Consider the following 24695-nt stretch of genomic DNA (forward strand, 5'->3'; position numbering starts at 1 on the left):
CGACGTGAATATCTCGAATGTCTCGAAGACCTCGGTGATATAGATCTGTCAGAAAAACGAGATGGTGAACGAGAATAATAGGAGTAGCGTCGCTGGTCGTGGTAGCTATAGTGATGGTGCGACGGTGATCGCTGTGGCGATCTACGATATCGATCTCTAGTGGAGATATAATGAGAAGAATGATGATTCCCAGAGCAGATTGAAGCTGGTGACCATGGTCCCGGAGAGAACCGTGCCCTTTCAGGCGTGAGTGAAGGGGTCCACACGCGTCTTGACTTGAAGGGCACCTCATTCAGCATCGAACAATCTGCGGGAGAAGACGGTGCCGTCTGAAGTGGTGTAGTCCCGGTCGCATGGCTGTCCTGGGGTTGAATCAGCGGTGCCGCGGGAGTTAACAGCTGTGCCGATGCCGGAGGAGGCTACAGTGCAGAGTGCTGCACGGTGCTGCTGGGCGCCTGCGGTGCCTGAGTCGGTGCTGTTGCTTGCGGCACCGCAGGGAGCAAGGTCTCATCAGCTGGCTCCGTGGGCATGGGTGCCGGCGGAATTGTCATCGACTGTGCATGCGCAGTATCAGCCGGTGCCGGAGCCGCCATTGCTGTTTGTGGCCCGACCGTTGGAGCCTTTGTCGGTGCCAAGTCTGCCCGCGGTCCCTTACAGGGAGCCCGCATCTGGCCTTTTGATCCGACCAAAGTCGGAGCTGAGGCACTGCGGCTCTTGCCTGGCTTCTCTGTCGGGTGCCTCGGCAAAGAGCCAGAGGTACCTGGTCTGTCCCGTACGGTCCTGGGCTGTGGCTCGGCATTGCTGAGGTCCTTCTGAGGTGAACGGGACAAGTGAACTCCCGAGGTAGTGGGAGTAGACGTGGTCGCATCAGACTGGAGGGCTTTGTTGAATACAATCACCCTCAGCCTCATTTCTCTATCGCGCCGAGCGCGGGCTGTCAGTTTCATACAGTGAGGGCACTTCATAAGAATGTGCCCGTCCCCTAGGCATTTAACGCAGCGCGAATGCCCATTTGAGTCCGGCATGGCCTCCTGGCACTGGGAACATTTCTTGAAACCAGGCATTTTGTCTATTCTTTCCTTTTCTCTCTCTCTTTTTTTTTTTTTTTTTTTGAAAGGCTACTGCAAAAAAATAAACTAGGATGGAAACAAGGAACTTGAGACTAATTAACTAACTAAGTAAAAACTACTAAGAACTATCCTAAATATAAACTGCCAAGTGGCAAACAAATTTCTAAATGAAATTCCCTTTTCTCCTCAGGTCGGAGAGGGAGCGCGTCCTAGGTCCGTCTGCGGCCGCAGACGGTTGAAGGAAACTGACGAGCCGGCCTGCGCTCAGCTGTAATGGCGCGAGGCAACAGGAGCGCATGCGCGGGCCGGCAGGGCTACTGCTGTGGAAGTTTCTACATTTTGCGGCGCCGGGACGGACCCAGCACCTCGAGTGGTGCACCCTCGGGGACACTACTCGACGAAGAATGAATATTAGGTTACATTAAGAGGAGCATTGCCAGCAGATCTAGAGAAGTGATTATTCCCCTTTATTTGGCTCTGGTGAGGCCAAATCTGGAGTATTGCATCCAGTTTTGCCCCCCTCTCCCGCACACACACACTATAGAAAGGATGTGGATGCATTGGAGAGGATCCAGTGGAGGGCAACCAAAATGATTAGGGGACTGGAGCACATGACCTATGAGGAGAAGCTGAGGGATTTGGGCTTATTTAGTCTGCAAAAGAGAAGAGTGAGGGGGGGATTTGGTAGCAGCCTTCAACTTCCTGAGGGGAGGTTCCACAGAGGATGGAGAGAGGCTGTTCTCAGTAGTGTTGGATGGCAGAACAAGGAGCAATGGTCTCAAGTTACAGTGGGAGAGGTCTAGGTTGGATATTAGGAAAAACTATTTCATTAGGAAGGTGGCGAAGTACTGGAATGGGTTACCTAGGGAGGTGGTGGAATCTCCATCCTTAGAGGTTTTAAGTCCCAGCTTGACAAAGCCCTGGCTGGGATGATGTAGTTAGGGTTGGTCCTGCTTTGGGCAGGGGGCTGGACTTGATGACCTCCTGAGGTCTCTGCCAGCCCTAGAATTCTATGAAGTCAAAATAGCTTATTTCGGCTTTTGGCACTGTCTGCACAGCAGGAAGTCGAAGAAAGAACAGTCTTCCTCCAACTTCCCTTCCTCCTCATGAAATGAGGGTTACCAGGAGTCGGAATAAGAAGTCCTCCAGCTCAACATTATTTCGAAATAAAGGCTTGTAGTGTAGATGCGCTTTTTGTTATTTCAGAATAACGTGATTTATTCCAAAATAATACTGATGTGTAGATGTACCCTCTGATACTGTCCTAGTCCTTCTCAAGTCTTCTCTGACCTGGGGACTGCACCATACTGTTCCTGACTCCCATGTCCTGGGCTCCACCCCATTCCTCTCATACTTACCACAACTCTGTTCCTCCATACTGAGGCCTGCACACAGTCCCAATTCCTCTCTCTCACCCTTCGAGATGTTTCTCAAAAAATTAGAGGAAATGATGTAATCTGGCATGTTATCACAGGGCCATTACCAGACTGGTCTCCATATATAAATATCGATAATCATACTGCAAACCCCAGTCCCTCCCTGGTTCTCTCCTGCCTGTACCTTTCCAGAATGAGAGAACAGAGGAGATTTACAAATTTATGCAAAAGTCTTTAGGATACTGCCCAACAGATGATGAAAAGACTTTACCATGCATTGAAATTCTCTAGTCTATTCCAAAATAATCACTTTAAACCTGTTAATTCCATACACCAAACTGACTCAGATTTGCAGAATAGGATTCCAGTTGTTTATCTGTGAGAGACAAGACTCTAGTCTGTTTTGCCCAGCACTACACATGCTTTATGTTCAGCAAATTAGCTTCAGGAAGAGAATCACAATTAATTAAAACCACATGGAGATCCACTCCCTCTCTCCCCTGCATCCCCCACCAAGAGACAGAGGCCAGTTCAGTCTAATTTAGTCTTATATTTTTGTTTCCTAAAGTCTCAATCTTGGGCTCAATCCATTAATAGGTTACAGCTGATTTTAATCTAGATGAGCTCAAGACTTCTTTAAAAAGATTAAAATTGTGTATTATATAAATAGAGGAAAATGAAAGAAGATACCAGTATGAGTAAGAAATCTGCTCTCCATTAGCCAAATTGCTGAACAAGCCCCGGATCCAAGTGCAGCTGAGGAATGGGCGTTGGGGTGGGGTGGGGGTGTTGTGAGGAGGAGAGAAAAAAACAAACAACCTAATCTGGTGATGGGAGCTTTAGTAATAACGGACAATAACAACCCAAATGACAGATATTAAAAAGATTCCAAAGGTGGGAAACTGGATGACCCAAAGACTGGGTTGAGCCTTTTTCATCTTCTGGTTGCTGGTTAAATTCAGATGAAGTCAATAGCGACTGGAAGCTTTTATCTTTTGATGGTTATTTGGTGGCTGAGATGAAGTGAGTTGGTGGTAATGGAGTACCTCCTAGTGGAGAGGTATCAATACAAAAAAGCTGCCACTATTACTGGAGCCAACTGTCTTCCTTGTAGGCAGCCTCAGGAGAAAGGCCTAAGGCTGAACAGGGCCTTTGAAGAGGGAGACTAAGCTATCTAGTATCAGAGGGGTAGCTGTGTTAGTCTGAATCTGCAAAAGCGGCGAGGAGTCCTGTGGCACCTTATAGACTAACTGAAGTTAGTCTATAACTAACTATATAACTAACTTCAGTTAGTCTATAAGGTGCCACAGGACTCCTCGCCGCTTAAGCTATCTAGATGCACCCTCTGACAAATTGGGGGTTGTGTTTCTACTACTTGTGAATTCTGGGTGATTTTATGAAATTTTATCATGAAAGCACTGTGTAATGCAAAGCCTACACAGATGTAGATCCCCTATGAGTCTGGGGGGTTGAGTCATGTCTATGCCAGGTCAGAGGCAATGGTACATAATGAGCACTTAATCATCCTCTATTCAAAGTACAATATGTGGAACAATGGGTTTGCTGTACCCGAAAGAAGGCATTTCCTCCCCTTGTCTGAAGGGAGAGGGATTTGAAAGTAATGGTAAATTACCAGGAGGCAGAAGTGAAGAAACAGGTGACCCCAACAGGACAGAGAATGTATAAATGGACTCATGGAGGGAATGAGAGAGAGAGTCATTCCGCACCAGATTAAGATGAGGAAGGCAAAAGAGGAAAGTTGGGCAAGTGGGCAGAGGACATAACCTAATGAGGGACATAGTGTTTGTGATGTTTTATTGTTCTGTTAAGTAACAAACATAAAATCTAGTTTCAACAAAGAGGGAGGGTGTGTTTGTGAGAGAGCGAGAGAGAGAAAAAAAGAGAGAGAGATGATTGCTTCAAAACTTAGAGAGAGTTATACAAAACCAGAAACTTCACACCTGTTCCGTGGAGTTCTGGGAGAGAGGTGTGCTTGAGTAGTACAGGGGGGGTCTGAAGGGTCAGCACTGTGTCCAGATGGGCTAGGTGGTTGGAATCCTTGAAATGGGGTGCCAGCTAGAAGATCTGCATTTTGAGTGTGTGACTAGGGACCCTGAGACTGGGCTGGTGCTGGACTCCATTCAGGCTTTGGAAGGTTAAAACACCCTTGAGAATTCAGAGCACCAAGACAGGTATTCCCCTCACAGCAACCACAGTGGAGGGTAAGGAAAAAATCCAAGACACCCCCCTGCTCAGTGTTCAGGCATGTTTGCGGAGCAGCGTGTGTAATAAGGATTTCATGCTTTCCACAAAGCCAGTGCCAGATAGTACAGAAGAAGCAAAACACAAGCAAAACCAAAAAACCCCAAACCCACAATGTATCTAATGAAATGCTGCTAGCTATTATATGTAACCTTTCCTTTCCTTTGCTGTGGGAAGCCAATATGGAGCAGGTCTAATAAGTATCAAATAGAGAAAGCAAACTATTGCACTGAAAGAGGTATAGAAGATAATTAATTTTTAGCAATGTGCCAGCTGACATTAAGTTCATAGAGGCTTTGGGACAACTGTCATGTGACAATGGGAAAAAAATTACAATCATTTTACCATTGTTCCTCAGGAATACAGCCATAGGCTATTGTTATATGTAGATCCTGATGCACACAATCACCACAATCTTCATATAATTATGATCAATGTATTTTAGTATTTTGGCCTCAATTGGATTACATTGATTTTTAAAGACACGTTTTTTTCTTTTTTTCATGGTGTCATTATAAGGCAGAGTTAAGATTACTTGGGTACCCTACCTGTGCATTTCTGTATCTTAACGTGTCTGGATTTCTTTTAAATTTAACCATAAGTGTGAATTGCCTGGGTTTAAGCTTGTTTGTGACTGGGATAATTATAACATCCCTGTAATGTATTTTACCCTCAATGACTGATATGTACTTTGAAACAACATTCTCTTAACATAGTTTTTGTCTAGGAATGTCCTTGTATTTTTTTAACAATATCATGACTAACTCCTAAGACAGGGGTAGGAAACCTTTTCTGCATCAGGGGCCGCTGACCCACAGAAAAAATCACACACCAGAGCCTAGGGGAGCCCAGGCTAGTAGATTTTGAGTGCTCCAGCCCTGTGGGAGGGATAGCAGGGGAGCTGGGATGCCAGCCCTGAGCCCCAGGGATCGGATCCAGATAAGTCAGGGGCCGCATCCGGCCCCAGGCCTGCGGTTCCCTACCCCTGCCCTAATAGAACACTGTCACGTGATAGTTCGAATGATCTGAAGGCTGATAGTATCAACCTTAAATTATCTTGTAAAAATTATCATTTTTAAAACCAGATTCACCACTATGTTTGGCTGCTTTAAGCCATTCTGGAATAGCACTAAGCAACCATAGCATAGAGGTGGTTAAGCTAGGTTTACAATTGCTTTGCATCACAGGAGGAGCACAAAACAGCTAGAATCCCTTGTGTGTTTTACATTCCCCTGCTCAGACCTATCCCCTAAATGCCTTATTCCTTCTTTACTCCCTATATTATTCCCCTGCACACATAACACACATCCACCAAATTTCACATGCATTCCCACATATCCCCATTTCCCCCAAATTCCTCTATGCATATGCACTGTTTCCCTGGTTCACCTGCCCTCCTTGTTGAATAGAGCGAGAGAAATGCATTTTTTTCAAAGTATTTAGGTTTGATGGTAATTTTGTCATTATATTTCATAATGTAAAGTTTATCTGTTGGCAGTGGCTGTTGCACGAAAGGTTTTCTTTCAGAGAAACTTAGGAAGAATCACTCTTTTCAAATGGTCATTGCCTCCAAAACCAGAGCAAAACTAAGTTGCCAGGAGACAGAGAACAACACTGTGAAGAGCAAGTGAATCGCTGTGGTGGTCAGGTTTGCTACGAGCAACCTGTGATCTCACTCTGGATAAGAACAAAAGGATGGCAATCATTTTAAGAGAGGACAGTTCTTTATGGAATTCTTTGTAATGGAGCATTCGTTTTAGTCTCTTCTCTAGGAGAAACTTTTACCAACAAAACTGGCAGAAAATGACTTTTCATCCATTAAAAATGTCAAATTTAGCCTTTGCGTAAAGATTACAGTGAATTTTTAATATATATCTAAAGAGACACCAAGAGTCTGTTATTTATATTATTTTAAAAATGTGATATTGGGTACTATTTTTTAAAAGATCTATTTTAAAATTAATTGTAACAAACAGATTCACTTATGAATTCTCAGAAAAAAGCATTCTGTACTCAGAATACATGCTATAATTTTTGAGAGAATATGCTGTATTTTCCATACACAACAAAGATGTTGGATACCTGCTTTTAAGTGCAAACTTCATCTCTGCCTTAACAATGGAGCTGCAACAGATATATGCGTAATATAATTAAGGTACTGGTAATGAATAATACGTACATTCATAGATTTTACATGTAGGAGTTGTGATCCTGTCATGTTTGTCTGGACTACAATCAATTACTTCAATTCTGTCATACACGAACTTTCAATGCATGACTGCCACAGTGCAAACATGCATGGAGGGGTAGCAGTAAATTTTCACTCTGTTCTAGTAAGGAATATGTAGCTAGAAAGATGTTATAGGAAATCACTGTAAGTTTTATTTATGTAGCTTTTCTTGCGTTTCCCTGCTAGGGAGTGTTTTTGTGTGTGGGTGGCTATGGGAAGGGTGAACAGCTGGGTGAAAGTCAATGACAAAAGGAATCTTGTCCCATTTCCTGCCTGTGTTTCATTCACTAATGAGTGTTGTTCTGGGTCATTCTCAAGATTTCTTCATCTGTTGTCTTGTCTGTAACAAGGGGCACCTCAGCAGTGGAATTGTTGTCTGCTTGTCTTGAGAGTTTATTCTGCTGCCTCCACTGCAACTCTGTTAGATTCTAAGTGCCTGGCTATAAACAAAGCTATATTTGTGTGTGTTTTTTGGATAACATAAGAGCAAGTCTAAGTCCAGATGTTTTGCTAGAGTGATCTGTTTCTCCTTTCTTGTAATAAATACATATCTCAACATCTGCTAATAAACTGAGATAAGTTTTTTCTGTGGCATTCCTGAATGTGATATTTGTTGGAGGGAGAATGTGAATTAAAAGTAGTGAATCTGTCCCTACTCCTGTCCTTCCCTTATAGAGTATTATACTGACTCCATTAGTATATCCCCACTATTTCATAGTAGAAACCTGTAAATCTGTTGTAACCACATTTTTTCTGTAGCAGAAAATGTCCTGATAATTAGTTTGTGGATTTAAAAAACTCCACACTGTTCCATCAGGACAAACATTACATGTTGAAAGCTCTCTGCACTGGCAACAGAGGACTGGCAAGGCTGGGAACTAGGTATGGCTGCACCTGGGCTGCCCAGTGGGGCCAGCAGGCAGCGGGACTAGCAGCAGGATCTGGCCAGTGGCTGGGCCAGTGGCAGGGGGGCCAGAAATGACCTCCCTTGGTCCAGTAACATCCCTGATCAGAGACCCGTCAGGCCCTGACTGTGTCAGAGTAGGGATGCCCAACCTGTACATATTTTGAAGGAAAATGGCATTCATTAGATTGGTTTTCGATCCGATCAGCTTGCTTCTTCCCTTTGCAGTGCACTTTGAAAGGTTTCTGCCTAGCAACCAGTTTATTCTTTGTTCTGGGATACACTGCAAAAAAGTTTCTCTGGATCGTCAAGCAGGTTTCAGCAGGCTACACTAGAGCGTGTTATTCTGTGGATAGGTCTGGTTCCTTTATAAGAAATCCCAAACAAAGTAGCCTTATGCTCTGTTCATGTTTTATGTGAGGATAAAACCCAAATTTGTGCACATACAGGAGACACCCTTGAGAATTTGTCCATTGTGCCTGCATCTAAATGTAAAGAGCAGATCACAGCACTGCGTTGACACCTCAGTTATGAGTAAAGCCTGAATCTGAGAGCACTGTGTGTGCTTTTGGGGCAGAAATGCCTATTCATTTGTATTTAAAATGATGCTTAAATCAGTCTTCATCTTCTGTTCTACACAACCACCCTCTCTCCATTTAAATCCCTCTGCAACACTCTCCCCAGAAGCCTGTCAGTATTCCACCGAAGAAATGAAAAGAACAAAATAATCTCCCACTTGACTTTGCTTTGAAACTGTACCTTCCAGTCATTAGTCATCCGGTATATTATATAGCTGCACAGGAATGTTTATTTGTGATAAATCTAATTTGGTCTCTAGCAAGAAAGTCATAGATTTGCTGCTTCCCTCTGAATCTCCTAGAGAAATGCATTGAGGCCTTGTTCCAAAGAAGGGTTGTCCTGCACAGGGACAGGAAGTAGAAAGAAAGCATTTCAACGGAGGCTAAGAAAACTAATAAGTATAACCTTGAAGAGCTGTTCTACTCTGAGGTTACGTCTAGACTACAGGGTTTTTCTGGGATATATCCTGGAAAAACTCCACCGCATCCAGGGAACGTTTTTTTGTGTGGAAGAGCAGACACGCTTTTTTGGAAGCGCTGTCTCCCTCCTCTCATGAGGAATAAGGGCTTTTCCAAAAGAGGAAGCTTTCCTGAAATTTGGCCCAGTGTAGACGGGCCAAATTTCAGAAAAGCCTCTTCCGAAAAAACTATCGGAAAAAGGTAAGCAGATTGAGGAGCGCAATTTGTGTACCTTTTTCCAGTAAAACATTGTATTCTAGACATAGCCTGAGAAGCAACAATGACAAAATGGCACCTCCTTCCTCAACAGATCTGCTCTCTATATCTACAGACTTCAGTAACAATTCGTTTGTGCTACTAATTAGTAGGGATGATAGAGTGTAACTGAATAGTCCTGTAACTGCATCAAATTTTAGCAGTTACACTACTATTCGATAGTTCCTGGGTGCAGCAGCCAGTATACTTCTGGCTCCACTCCCAGGGAGCCCCCTGCCATCCTGAGTGCTGCCTCTGATACAGAGGCAGCTGTGCAGTGTGGCAACAGCCCCTGTACATGGGGGGCCAGATCTCCCCAAGAACAGAGGCCGTGCCAGCATCTACAGAGCAACCTCTGTCTGCAGCAGTGTCCCCTGCCTTCTTCTCACCCTCCACACTGCGCTATTGCCTATGGGAGAGACGGAGTTGGTGCTCGGGGTGGGGTAGCTGACTTTTAAGCCGGCTCCCCGAGTATCAGCTCCTGCCTCTGTGGGAAGCAGCAGGGGGAAGGTAGCCAGCTCCCCATGCTTATCAGCTCCTGCCTGCCCCCAAACCCATGCTGCTGCTTCTGATAGAGAGGCAGTAGCATGGAGGGGAGGGAGGGGAAGTGACTCTGTGGGAGCCAACATGCGCAGGGACTGGAGCCGACTTGAAAACTGGCTTCCTGCATTTACTGGCTCCCCCTCGCCCCCTCCACCTCTGCCCTGCTGCATATATCAGAAGCAGCAGTGTGAAGGTGGGGAGGGGAGGGAGGCGGTTCCATAGGATCTGGTACTCATGGGGAGCCAGCTTAAAACCGACTCCGCACAGGCATTGGCTCCTGCCTCCCCTTCCCCCGCTTGCTGCCTCTCATACGGCTGCATGGGGTGGGGGAGTGCGAGTAGTCAACAGGATTAAGCAGTAAGCCTAGGCTTATTGGTTAATCATGTAGTTGTCTACACCTTGACATCCCTACTAATTACTTCTAAAATCTCTATCAAGTCAACACAGCTAAGAGAGAATAAACTGGATTTGACAGCTATTATGCACCTTCAACACAACTGTTAAATCTCAATCACAAAACAAACCAGTAAAGTGTACATTTAAATCAAAGACATAACTAAGGTCATAAGTTAAAGATAAAACAGGGTTTCACAGTTGATACTTGAAGGCATTATTTGGCCAGTAGAAACTTTATTATTGGTGATGGGATACAAGACACAAAGAACCCACCTTTGCTCTGAACAAGAGTGTATTGCAGGGTTGCCAATTAAAAAAAAATCTTTGTACACTGATCACATTTGTTGCGGATTCACTGAGTGCCACTAAAAATGGAACCAACCAAACAATGTAATTTTTCAGTTACTTTTCAGAAACACACCAGAACGATTTTAACTTCCAGAAAGATAAAAAAGTTGAGCCTGGACAGACCTTCCATTCTCATGCCTCCATTTGTGTTTTTCATGTCCTACCTGCACTTTGAAATCTAACATTTGAAGCAAAGAATCATTTGTTTTGAGAGGCTAATCCCTTAGGTGGGTGGTCTAAGTTCATTTTATTTTTATTTTCCATGGCAATAAGAGTTTTCTTCCATGTTCTGTGTTGAATTTTGTGGTTATATTTTAGAACCACAGTGCTCAGAATAAAACATGGTGCATTTTTTAAATGTTTCCAATAGTCTTAAACATGCTCTTCAGGCAGATCAATCACCTCTATAAACACATTAGAAATACAACATAGACATACAATTTGAGCTTTGCTACAATCCATATGCTGTGGTCAGTTTTGTATATAATGAGAATATCCTGGCCAATTTTTACAATATTTCTCAAGTGGAAATCATAAGACTAACTCTCTTAGCTGTTTCATGGCTTCTCCCCATCCTCTTGGTAATGCTTTTTACACTTTGATTGTAGTATACCACTTTATTTTGTTTTTTTTTATTGATTAGCTCAACTGGTTTGTTTTCACTTAAATAGGTGAAAGATGCTGATATGCTCTTCGCTTTGCATGTTTTTGCCATGTTTGCTATTCATCTGACAACTGAAATGCCTGCAGAATCCTGATGGAACAAGCAACTCACTAAACCATCGAGATACAAGCATAGCAAATCGGCTCCCTCCAGAATCCTGATGGAACAAGCAACTCACTAAACCATCGAGTTACAAGCATTAGCAAATCGGCTCCCCAAATTCATCTATGTGACAAAGAAGCTTGAGCATGTAAAATCCCTTGCCCAGCTGCGCAGTGGGATTGAGATGTGAGCATGCTGAGCTTCTGAGCCTCAGTATTGATGTATCACAGACATAAAACAGTGCAGTTTTATAGCCCATACACCTGGCAGGTGAAAGATTCATGGAAGTTAATGAATGGGCCAGTGCACCTGGGCATCAAAACAAATAAAATAAAGAGTTACACTTCCAGTATATGCAACATTTTACATACAAGGGTCTCAAAGCATTTTATGCTTACAAATTAAGCTAGCATGCGTTGTTCTGAAAGCAGCGTGACTGTTCAAACACCCTAGGACAGTGGTTCCCAACCCCCCAGTCTGCGGACCAGAGCCAGGCCATGAACCACTGGCTGCTGGGCCACAGCACACTGCCAGGCCACGCCCATGCCATGTAGACAAGTGCTGTCCCTGCCAATACCGCTCCTGGGCAGCAAGACACTGCTGAGCCCTGTGGGCTGCCCTTTCGCCAACAACGCTGGCTCTTCCAGGCTGCAGGTGGCGCTGTGGCTAGAGCGGAGCCCCGCAGGCAACCAGCTCCTCACCCACTCCCCCCCCCTGACGCACACGGAAGGAAGCGGCACGCATGGGGCCAGGTCCCGATGGCGCAGAAGGAAGGTGCCACTGCCTCCAGGGAGCTGCTATCTGTGGGGAGCAGAGGAGGTAGCAGTCCCTGAACTTCCCTGGGCACAGCAGGAGGGGGAAGCTGGGCACTGGCCGGCAGGGAGTAGGGGACAGAGCGGTGGTCGGGAGGAGCTTTGTTCATGTGCGTGTTATTGCACCCCCCAGCTTCAGGGCACTGATGGTGACCAGTGGGCCAGAAATGCAACCTGAGCAGCGTGTGCTGCCTGCATGGTAGGTGTGGGTGGGGGGTGGCGGCTTCACACGGTAGCTGTTGTGCAAGCTGCAGCACTGCCCGGACAGTCAGTGTATCTGACGGGTGGCTAGGGGGCAGAGCAAGCAAGGTGCCAAGGCCTAGATTGTTTGGGGCTGGCAAGGCCTCTTCCCGCCCTCTCCAGGGAATGCTCATGTGTTTGTGCGTGCCCTGGAGAAAGCAGTGCACAGGCTCACACCAGCCCTTTTGGCAGCTACCCTGGAGGCAGTGTGAAGTAGTGCTGGGCTAGCTGCGAGGGGAAACCACCGGGCCCAGACTTGACCCATCCCACTGGAACCGCAGGAGGAGTTTTGGCGAACAGTAAATTTCCTGCCAAGCACATCACTTGGGGGTGCCCAAGCCTGACACAAATGTTGGAGCGAATTCAGCGAATAGTTTCTGTCGAGAAACAAACAAACCAATCATAAAAACAAAATGTTCAGCCATGTTAAAATGATTCGGTTTTGCAAGTGTCAAAACAAACTTTTTTCACATCTCATTTTTGGTCAGTGTCTTCTGTAGATACAGTAAATACAAACTCTGATCCATTACAACAACATGTAATGTGTGCGTATAGATGCAATGTATAATAACACATGACCTCTTAAAATTAATTACCACAATGAATATGCAAATAAAATGTTACCGATTCGCCAAAAGTTTGTGAATGGGTTTGCTGGTCCATGGTATAAAAAAGGTTGGGAATCACTGTCCTAGGACATAGGACTGAGTATTTTAGGGTATAACAAGGCTTCTACACCACTCTTTAAACCTCTGGTATAAAAAGAATAGATTACCCCAAAGCTAGATTAGAGCATGTGCACCACAGGTCAATGCTCTAGCTCTTTCAGTCATGTGATGACATCAGAAACTTAGCTTTCATTTTATAAAAAAGTAAGTATCTTTCCTTCATGTCTGCAAAGAAAATTTTGAAATTATGATTTAGTGTAACTGATGATGCAACTACCTCCTGAGTCTGCAGAGAGCTTGAAACAACAGCTCTGAGACCAGAGAACTGTTTTATTCACCCTGATGATGTGTTAACACCAAGTCTCACCACTCTGAGAGGCCTGCTACTGCACACCCGTAGAAGACTCTATGTGTGTGTGTGCCAGGAGAAGAGTGCTGTGGGCCTGGCTCACTCACGCAAGAAGATATATTCCTGATGCTAGGATAAGTACTGGAAGATTCCTATACAGGCAGTCCCCGAGTTACGCGGATCCGACTTATGTCGGATCCGCAGTTACGAACGGGGGCTTTTCTCGCCCCGGAGGACTGGAGCGGCGGGACGCCCAGATGCGCTGCAGTCCCGCTGCCCCCGTCCTCCGGGGCGAGAAAAGCTGCTCCACGTCTCCCTAGTCTGCTGGGGGGGAGCCTCCCAGCAGACCAGGGAGACGGAGCAAAGCCGTGGAGGACGTGGGTGGTCCTGCCACCCGCGTCTCCCTGGTCTGCTGGTGGGGCGGGGTGCAGCTAGTGTCCCCCCTCGCTCCCCCAGCAGACCAGGCTTTTCTTGCCTACGCCTGGGGTAGAGCAGCTGGGGCGCTGCCGGGTTGGTCCCGCAGTGCCGCTCCTTGGCGCTACTGTACCAACCCGGCAGCACCCCAGCTGCTCTGTCCCAGGCGTCCTGATTCAGCCGCTGCTTGTCAGTTTCAGCAGTGGCTGAATCAGGGCGCCTGGGGCAAAGCAGCTGGGGTGCTGCTGGGTTGCTCCAGTAGCGCCGAGGAGCGGTGCTACTGGAGCAACCCAGCAGCACCCCAGCTGCTCTGCCCCAGGCGTCCCCAAGTCAGCCGCTGCTGAAACTGACCAGGGGCTGACTACAGGAAGCCCGAGGCAGAGTTGCTCTGCCCCGGGCTTCCTAGAATCAGTCGCTGATCAGTTTCAGCAGCAGCTGACTTGGGGACGCCTGGGTTTCTTAAGTTAAATCCGTATGTAAGTCAGAACTGGCGTCCAGATTCAGCCGCTGTTGAAACTGATCAGTTTCAGCAGCGGCTGACGCCAGTTCCGACTTACATACAGATTCAACTTAAGAACAAACCTCCAGTCCCTATCTTGTACGTAACCCGGGGACTGCCTGTAGCTTCTGGCACTTTGGGTAGGAAGGTAGACCCCCTCCCATTGCAAGTGATGGACAGTCTATGAAGGTGGGAAGGGGCCACATTTAGGGATGGAGAGCCACAAGACAGAGCAATGTGAGGGCCTAAAACCACACATTGCCTGAATATGGCCCTGAATAAAACACTAGCATTCAAGTATCTGAATCAGAGCTTTGATACAAAGCCTGCTCTCCAGATAAATAGCGTGCACAGCTTATGCCCTGAACTAACCATTTTTGCCATCTAGTACTGCAGAAAGGTTATGCTGCAGTGCCCTGTACTTCCTTGCATTTAAAGTTAGGGTAGCCAAGGGCCACAAAGACAGCATCCTTCCTCTGCAGCCTGATAGCAGAGTTCTCTTCCTTCCTTTTGTTCCCATTAAGAACAAACACCATTCAAACAATAATAGTGGGTGCTTTATTATGATGCTGTCTTAGGAACAGAGCCTGGTTAGTATTATCTTGCATTTGGTTTTGTTTTGAAGGAAACCATGAATGGCCCTTTGAGTTGTTGGCGTTTTAGGGTCAACATTACCTCTACATACTTTATTTAAAAAAAATCCCTTTACCAACAGAATGTGCTACTAAGGAAAGGTTGGGTTACACGGGGCCCAGTCAACCAAGGTCTGGTGCCTGAGGGTTCCAAGAGCAGGCATGAAGGTAAACTGCCAGTTTAAGGTGAAAACCAGAAAAAAAGACAGTTTATATCCTAGTTCTCTCTAAGCTGGCTCAGCTGCTACATTTAGACATCAGGCACTTAAAAGAAACAAGAGCTTTCTGTTTCCTACCAAAGAAGTAAGTACGTGGGGTCCACCATTCAGATTTGGTACACATAACACCTGGTGGTATTTAGCAGTCAGATTTCCCTCTCTGAAGTCAGTCCTAGCACTAGGTCCTTTCCCATCCCATCTACTTCTTGGTGGATGAAAGGGTCTTTAGGTCATTTTTTTCCGCTCTCACATTCTCTCTCCATAAGGATTGGGAGCAAAATTCGTATCCTCTGGTCTATGTCTGGCACTTTCATCTCATGGCCTTCACATTTGTACATCCTTCAAAAATTCTACTTGAGGAGGACAAGTATTATTTTGGTGAAGAAGATACCATTCAATTTTTCATTATTGTTGGCCATCATAGTAAGGACAGGAAAGTAGATCTTGTGGCTGAGCCGGTAAATTTTCATTAGCAGTTTTATACGACTGAGCTGGTGTGTCACAATGTTTCCCTTCTCACCAACCTAAGCATGGGCAAGAGGAAGCTTCAACACTGCAAAGTCTGGAGAGCACTGACTGACTCTCCACTAGTTCTGTCTGAGCTAAGCGCAGCTAACCCTCTCCTAATCAATGATCCATCAGCTGATTCTCAATCCTGAACTCTCCTTTCTGATGCTATTTGTGCCATTTCTTATGAATATCTGGAATATGCCTGGGACCCTAAATATCTGTCATAGTCTATGTATTTAGCAACAGCATTCTATTCAATTCTTGTACCAGACACTTACCAAACTGCAACTCAGTTTTTACTCACAAGCATTTACTATTTCAGAGGTACAAGGCAGATCACTTTAAACAGTGTTGAGTGACATGCTCCAAAATATACTTCGGTGACGTAGTGCTCCAGAGAGTTTCATTTGATTTTATGGATTGAGATTAAATAATAATACTCGGATGGAGCTCATATTTTTCATTTCAAAGCATGTTAGAAATAATTAAACAATATTACTCCCATTTCACGCAGTGCACAGTCAACCTGTGGAACTCCTTGCCAGAGGATGCTGTGAAGACTCGGACTTTAACAGGATTCAAAAAAGAACTAGATAAATTCATGGAGTTTAGATCCATCAATATTATTAGCCAGAATAGGTAGGAATGGTGTCCCTAACCTCTGTCAGGGGTTGGAAATGGATGATAAGAGAGATTGTGTGATGATAACCTGTTTCTGTTCACTCCCTCTGGGGCATCTGGCATTGGCCACTGTCAGAGGACAGGATACTGGACTAGGTAGACCTTTGGTCTGACCCAGTATGGCCGTTCTTATGTTGCATGTAACTGACAGATAAACTGAGACATGTAGTGATTAAACAATTTACTTAAATGCCCATGGTCAGGCAGCAAATTGCTGCCAGAAGTGGGTAGAGAAACTAGGTCTCCTAATTCATTGTTTTATGCTCAGTCCAGTAGACCACAATTGCCCCAGGCATTACTCACAACCCCAAGCACCTTCTCTTGCATGGCTATATATAGCTCTCCAGAACGGAGTAAACACTAACCATTACACAGACATTTTCTGCTCTAATTCAGACCTGGGCCTCCATTTAAAAGTTTTGCCAGTACAGCTGTGCCAGGCAGGAGTGTTAAAACAAAAGAGAAAACCACTTATTTGACACATCTATACCAGCACAAACCCTAGTACAGATGCAGCTAGGAGAGCAAAAAATGTCTTTTACCGGTAGAGTGAATTTCATTTGAGGAATTGGTACAGATAAACTGGCAAAAGAACCCTTTTTCAGTCTAAGTTGCGTCTTCACTTAGCTGTTTTGCTGGCACAGTTACACCAGTGTAAACAAGGCCCGGGAGCTCTTCTGGGGGAACAGCTGCTACAGCCCTGCTTGGGCAGAGCCAGAACCCCAGGTCTGGGCTGCAGTGCCCCACAAATAATCAGGCTGGCCCTGCCCTCACCAAGTGGAAGATCATAGGTATCAAGTTACCTCCACTACCTTCAATTCCCCAGGACACAGGGAGACTGTGAGGATCAGTTCTCCATTTAAGGTAGTTTCCTCAGTACTTAAAGACCTACAGGACGCTATGTACACTCTGCAGAGCTGGTGATAAATAGGATTTCCCACCAATACCTTTGCCCCCCTACAGATTAAGTGAGGGTGCCAAACCGACAGTACTACAGACTAAAGTCCTCTGTTTATCAGACAGATCAAGAAAGCAGTGGACACTGAAATATGGGAGAGGGAGGGTTCTAAGGAAAGGCAAACAGCTTCCTTTTAAATCACCTCAGTCAGGTCTCCCTTTGCAAGTTCTGCCTGTGCAAGGCAGAAACTGAAACAAGAAGGTAAAGGGAGTTTAAAACTGTTAGTGCAATATTGTTAGTTGCAACCTCAGATCTAGAAAAATCCATTTAACCTTTCTGCCATGGATGGCTTTGATTTGAGCAGATTTAATTTATGTGCTGACGTTTTGGTTGCGTTTGGGAGATACAGAAAGTGGTAGTGACTCTGCAGACGCAGACAGCTGTGACTGACCATCAGGGTGCCTGCCCCACTCATGATCAGACCTGGTGGAGGAATGCAATTCACTGATTTTGCACACAGAGTTTAGGGAGGAGTCTGGAGTTGTTCTTACTCCTGGCCACTGCTTGAGACCATTTCCCTCCATGATGTAATGAAAGTGAATCAGCCAGAGTGATGGCTCCTTAGTTAGTGTTTTATACTTGTATGGTGAGAGGGAAGCTCAGTTTCAATTACTGGTCCATCACTGCCTAGACCAACAGTCTCCGAAGGCTACTGAAGAAAAAGAGAAAAGCAAGAAACTTGTTTTTCAAGAAACAATCCTTCTGGGTGATTAAAAACCCTCTTTTATAGATTCAAAAAGGAATCCTATTTTGTCACTCTCAATTGAAAAGATTGTAGCCATGAAACAAAGCCACAAAGAAGTGGGGAGGTGGGCCTCAGTCTGGAAAGATGTGGAGAAGCCTTCAGCTCAAATTACGCCTTGTATGCTGGAGCCTGTGATCTGCTCACTATACTGGCCAGGATCCATGTTATAAAACTACATGATCCACACTTTACCTATCCTAATCTAGTGTCTCTGAATTTTGTTACTATCTAGGAGTATATTGGCTTGATTTTCAAAGGTATTGAGTAGCTATAGCTCCTACTGACTTCAATAAAACTGCATCTCTGAAAGGCAAGCTCAAGACAGATTTGCATATAGAGAAGAACTGATGGAAAATAAAGAGACAAATTGCTAATGGGTGGTACATCAGTCCCTTCCCTTTTCAAATGAATTTCACTTAATGTTTTGTTTGGTTTTCCTGTTGATGCACCCTGCACCCTCCAGGGCTAAGCTGGTGGGATCCAATTCACCCTTCCTGACATGTGGAGTTTAAAATAAAAGACCTCAGCAATCGGACATCCTCAGCATTTCCAGCTATTGAGCACAATCATGTTCAGTGGAATCCAATTTCAGAGCAGAAGAGGAAAGATATATGTAGGAATATTCTCCTGGCACTGCTATAGGGTAGACAAAAGGAAACTAAACAAACAGGATGTGAATTTCAGCAAGTGAGCAAGGCAGACAGGATATGGGCCACAAATAAATGGCTACAATATGTGCGCATGTCTCACTGTCTGCTTAGTGTAACTGGACTGTTCACAGCACAAACACTGAATGAAATAAGCAAATAGGAAGACAACTTGCTATTTAAGAGGTTTTCTCTTGCAAATTAACTTAGTGCTAGTGAAAGTTCCTCCTTGATGTCCCCGATGACAGAAGTCCTCTGTTTATCCATTGAACACAGAGCCTGGGCAGAGAAAATGTGAGCCCCCACTGCACTGACCAGCCAATGAGTCTCACCCCTCACAAGCAGGGTACATTTCTAGAGCTAAAATACTAGATGCTCAGCAGTTGGAAAATCAGGCCACATATTTTGACTTTAGTCCCCTGACCAATGCACTCAACTCCTACTCTTTCCAGGGTGTTATAGTCCCAAACAATATCAGGGAACACATCCCCTTCCAACTCAAAACAGGGCCATCCAATGAACTTTCACCAGGATCCTAACCTTCTGGTCAGACCTCCTCCTCAAATAAGCAGTACTAAGCTCAGTCTCCCAGGTACCTGTTGTCCCTTTCACTGGGAAGCTCATCTGACCAGCAAGTTATCTTAATCTCTAGGCTGCAAACAGGCATCTCCCTTATCAGGAGAAGCAGCCTCCCCCTCTCATTCCTAGTCATTCCTGAACTGTGTGAGATCACCTACTTGTATCTCCTCTCCATGCTTGACATCTGCTGCGGGTGTCATGGGGCAGGGGCAGTTGGATCTACAGGCTTTTATCAATTCCCCTCTTTGCTAGTGTGGGGCTTGTCGGCTCCATCACAACTATGTATTCTAATCCTACATTAGCAAAAATAATTTAAACTTGTGTGATAAGATTTTTTAATCACTGAGCAGTCCAGTTTGAAATACAGAAAACAATATGACTTTCACCATAACCCTTTGGAAACTATCTACACTTTAAGCTAAACCAGGCAGTGTGTTCACCTTTAAACTAAACAAAGACCCCAAAGCTAAAGAGATACTGTGCATGCAACTGAAATGCAAATCATTCTTCCGGACAGGAGAACTTATGGCTGGTAGTCATGAGAAAATGACAACATGGGATAACCTCGTGTTTAAGCAGCATACAAAAATGGTGAACTGAACAAACATTGGAAATCTGGAACATATTGGTGGCAATTCTTCTGTATGCATGAGGGAAAAGACTAGATGACAGAAGGTCTTTCCTACATCTTACTTTCATGATCTTATGATACAAAAAACAAAGTCTATCCCAGCTGAAAAGGATGTTTTCAGACATGCAGTTTCCTGGCTTCATATGTAGGACCATGCTAATTTGAGAATGTTACAGTCATTAAGTGTATTTGATGACATTCTACAAGTCTATAGCACAAAAGCTATAATAATGTAACATCTTCTATGTTAAAACCAGAAAATTGCTGATGTAGCCATATGGGACCACTAGATCTTGAACTTTTTCTCCATCTCATATTTCAGTTCCCAGGAGGATGCACTGACACAAATCACAGATATTAGCTGTCATCAATTTGAGACTTCATCTGTTACGTCCAAAGCCTCTTGGAAGTATAAAATGGCAGCATTTGCTTTAGTTTTTTACTGAAAACACATGGGAACAGCTTATTTGGGTCAGGAATTCATTACCAATAAAATAATAAGGGAAAGTTTCTCTCTAATCTGAGGTTGCAAAAATAGTTTTCTTCTGGAAAATTTGCAGGGCATGTGAATCATGTCTTCTATTTGTATGGGAGGCGGGGGAGTAAATGAATTTGCAAAATTAAGATCAAACTGCTGTCATTTTCATCATTGCAAACCAGGAGTAATCATATATAATTCAGATTTACAATGTTCAAAATGAGAATGGATTTGGCCTTTAGTTTTATGACATGCAAGTACTGAAAAGTCTAAAGAGCTGAATGCAGACAACAGAATCAAAATAACACAGACACTTAGGGTCAGATCATGCTTCCTTCAAAAGCTCTGCCCTTGTCAAACAGTAGGAAAGAATAGCTACATCCAGGTTATCGGTCCTTCTGGATCTTGTGACGTAGTTCCACAAATTCAAAATGGAGGAACTGTGCATGAAGATGAAATACATTGGGGTGCAATACATTGTTTTCCCCTGGACCCAATGACTGGTCACTCTCTACACTGCAACATCCCTCTTAAAGAAGGGTCACTGGAGACAGTGCTGGTGCAGGAATCTCACCCCATGATGAACAGCAGAAATTCCTATTTTGCTTCATTTTCAGTATTCAAGTCTGAGTGGTTTCCAAAACTGCAGTGAATAGTTTATATTAAACAAACAAACTTGTACATGAATATTTTTCACTGGAAGTAAACATATTAGGTTATTTCATATTAGATTTTCTAAAACTTTAAAAAAAATCGAAATGTTGAGACATTGGCCATGACTGAGCAAAGCACTTAAGGACATGTTTAACTTTCAGTACACAAGTAGTTCCAGGGACGTCAATGGGATTGCTTACATGATAAAGTTAAGCATCTGCTTAAGTACTTTCTTATTTCTATGGATCTAACCTCATCAAGTCCAAAATGTCATCCAGTCTTTCTTCAGAATTAAAAAGGTGTCTCCTCCTCATTCTATCAATGCCATTTTTACTCAGTTACACCTCTGTCATAAAAGCAGTTAGATTCTTCTGGTCCTCAAAAACCTTGATTTTTATAGACTAACAATTGTTAATGCTTTCTGTTCCTGTCACTCCAAGTCTTTCATAAACATCAAGTTACCATTGTCTCATGGGGAACATAGCAAAAATCATTCCCCTCCATAGGGACCCTAACAGTATTAGATAAAACTTTATCCACTCATCTGGGTCATCTGAAATCACTGACTGAACTATACACAAAACTGTTACCATCTCAATAGCAACAAACATACTAATTCCCATTAAGCTGTCTTCCATCCCCTTCGGTCAACAAGTACAATTCTGCTTCACTTTATAGATTATATCCGCTCTGCTCTGGACAAAGGTCACTAGATAGTAACAGTTCTTCAACTGAATGAAGTCTTTTGATGTAGTAAACTATTATGTCTCGTTCAAACTCACACAATACAATGCAGATAATGCTTCTCTTTCTTTCAGGATGCTCTTTCTCCTTCACTAGCCATTACCAAAACATTTCCTTACAAGATAAAATGGGGACCCTTTCACCTACGTAGGCCCCTTCATTTAGCTTCACTTAGCACCATTTCCAGCTGTGTCAGATTGTAAGATAACTAAACAAAAAATTACAAGTAACCATAATGCCAACTGAAAGGTCACCCCAAGCATCTATTCCAAGCCCACCCTCAACCCACATTCTCACTGCCTCAGTGAAAAGCCTCGGAATACGATGAGACTTAACAGCGTGTTTTGAATGTCACCCAATCTAGGATCCGGAGGATCCATAGAGAAAAAGGACAGTCCCAATACTAGATGTTAAAACTAGACTATATTGGTGATAGAGAAGAGATTCATTTTAAGCAGTTAAAAAGATCTAATAGTATGTTCTCTGCCACTCCAAGGTCTGTATACAGAAAACTACAAGTGACAGTGGTACAATTCTGCTTATAAATAAAACCACAAGAAAGACAATGTCCCTTTTACATTCTAAGTTCAAGCAAGATGCAGTAGCGAGTGGAACAAATAACAGGAGAGAAGGTCAAGAGTAATATTAACCTGAGAGAATGGTTATTTACTCTGCAGCAACAAGTTCTTTGATATGTTATAGTCAGTGTGGATCCCGCTGTAGGTGCACAATATGCCTCCTATGCACGAGACCAAAAGCTGTTTTGAACAGTCATGTCTGTGGGAGCCACCAATGTGCCATGTCTCCTCATGGTCCTGTGCAAGGACATACAAGGCAAAGATGGAGGGCAGGTTATGGGATCAAAACTGACAATGACACTGGAGGGTAAGTAGCTGCTCTCTCTCTTCTTTTACTGTGTGTCAGAGTGGATCCCACTGTAGGTGGCAGGCAAGCAGCATCCTTCCTAGATGGTGGGAATGAGGCACTCAGCTGCATCAGCCAAGCAATAATTGCAGTAGTGGCCTTTGAACTTGGTTCTGAGATAATATGTCTGAGCAAGTTGGGAGATGGTGGGCCACCTTTAACAGGTCTGTCAATCAATCCTGTGTTGCTTAGGAGGGGCTGTTAAGATGGTCACAGTCTTTACCTGTGTGCTCTTAGATACTATCCTGAAAATCAGGAGAATTGTCAGGAAGGCTGATAAGGCTACGTCTACACTGCAGCGCTATTTTGGGATACCAAAGGTATATTTTGAAATATAACGGGCTCGCTATTCCAACGTGCCTGTAAACCTCATTCCACAAGGAGTAAGAGACACTTCAGAATAACGCTCTATTTTGAAATTTGGTGCTGTGTAGACAGCACCAAATTACAAAATAAGCTATTTAAAAATTAACTCAAAATAAGCTACACAATTTGTGTAGTTCAAATTGTATAGCTTATTTCGAGCTTCAGATGCAGTGTAGATGCACCTTAAGAGTCCTCGAGACCACAGGCAGTGAAAGGCATCTGATAATGAGCCCAGGATCATACCTCCTCTGGGCAGAAGTTCAGGCTTTTGGTATCTCTATTACAAATCAGTCTCATATGGTAGATCTCTGAGGGAATATCAGCTGTAGGGTGGACTTTGTTAGCAACCATTTGTGATTGGTAACTGTATGCTTGCTTAAGAAGCCTACTAGGTTACTGCTGGCCCTGGAGATGCAGAGCCTGTGGAATTATCCCATGTTGCTAATACCATATCCATGGCCTAATGGCTTCTGAGGACTGATAGGACGATCAAACATCTCTTTGCTTGTTTATAAAGTACAACACAGACATGTTTTCCGTCAAGTCCTGCAACACGGAGTTCTGCAGGCCAGGTAGGATCGCTGTGATAGATCTCAGCTCCAGGATGTTCATATGTAGTGTAAGTAGGCCTGCAACATGGGACTTGCATCTGCATATGCCTCAAGTGAGCATCCCAGTCTGTCCCTGGAGCATCTGTGTTAAGTGGCATAGTTGGGATAGAAGGAGGCAAGGAATGGAACCCTTTTCCATTTACTGTATCTAGCAGTCAGACATGCTATTGCAGGGTTTGAGAAGGGGACACTCTTCCTCCTGTTCATGTGGTGTCTGGATAGAGCATATATAACTCTGAGGGCTGACGATGAAGTCTGGCAAATAGTGTCATGTGGCCTAAAAGTGCCAGGCACATATACATGCAAATACCAACCTGCAGGCTGGATACAGTCTGCCAGGATTAGCTCCTGGCATTCCCCCACTATATTTACCTGCACGGCCATAGGTACCAGTGATCGCAGCTCCCATTTGCCATGGATCGCTGTTTCCGGCCAATGGGAACTATGGGAGGTGGTGTCCCAGTCCATGCCTCTTCCTGCTGCTCCCATTGGCTGGAAGCGGTGATTCGTGGCTAACGGGAGCTGCGATTGCTAGTACCTGCGGCCATGCAGGTATATACAGAGACAGCGGCATGCCAGGGGCTAACCCTGGTGCACCGCTGCCATGTTATTGCCCACTCCAACGTATTCACTGAATTTGATTTTAGTTTGTTTGCCATTGACATCAGAGATCAGAATTTGTCCTCTGGTATATAGGCTCTGGCTGACGGGAAGTTTATCATAGCTCCTATTAATTCTATTGTAGGAGAGGATGTGAAGGATGATTATATGTGGTTCAGAAGGAATTAAAGTTGAGGAAAAGGGGAGAGGATATATTCCTGTCTCTGATCAGTCAGTCGTCTGGGTACTACTGGGATTCCCTGCCTCCTTAACTGCAATACCACTACAGCATGTCTTTTCCTGAATATTATCTGTATTGTGAAACATCTGAAGGACAAAATCCTATAGTGGAAATGATTAGGCTCCACTGTGAATTTCTTAGGTATTTCTTATGGGTCACATGCACTGTTCCCTGTAGGCTGCAGCAAGGGCAGAGGGCCCCAATTGCTGCTGCTGCTGCCACATGCCAGTGCTCCCCTCAACTGGTTATCTCTGAGGCTGGGTTCCTCAGGGTATGGGGTGCAATGGGGAGAAGTTGATTTTGTGAT

General features: G+C 44.4%; 1 protein-coding gene and 1 long non-coding RNA gene across 8 annotated transcripts in view; one reads left to right on the top strand and one right to left on the bottom strand.

The window, feature by feature from the left end:
- Nucleotides 1-2387, top strand: part of LOC142829150 (uncharacterized) — a 243039-nt gene extending 240652 nt beyond the window's left edge. For all 3 annotated transcript variants that reach the window (XR_012903484.1, XR_012903486.1, XR_012903485.1), the window contains one exon: nt 1261-2387. This is a non-coding gene — a long non-coding RNA (uncharacterized LOC142829150). The remainder of the gene's footprint in view (nt 1-1260) is intronic.
- The window catches only part of RAD51B (RAD51 paralog B), a 627945-nt gene that overhangs the window by 177720 nt on the left and 425530 nt on the right, over nt 1-24695 (bottom strand). The window lies entirely within an intron of this gene.

This window comes from Pelodiscus sinensis, chromosome 4 (genome assembly GCF_049634645.1).
Source record: "Pelodiscus sinensis isolate JC-2024 chromosome 4, ASM4963464v1, whole genome shotgun sequence".
Classification (NCBI taxonomy): Eukaryota; Metazoa; Chordata; order Testudines; family Trionychidae; genus Pelodiscus; species Pelodiscus sinensis.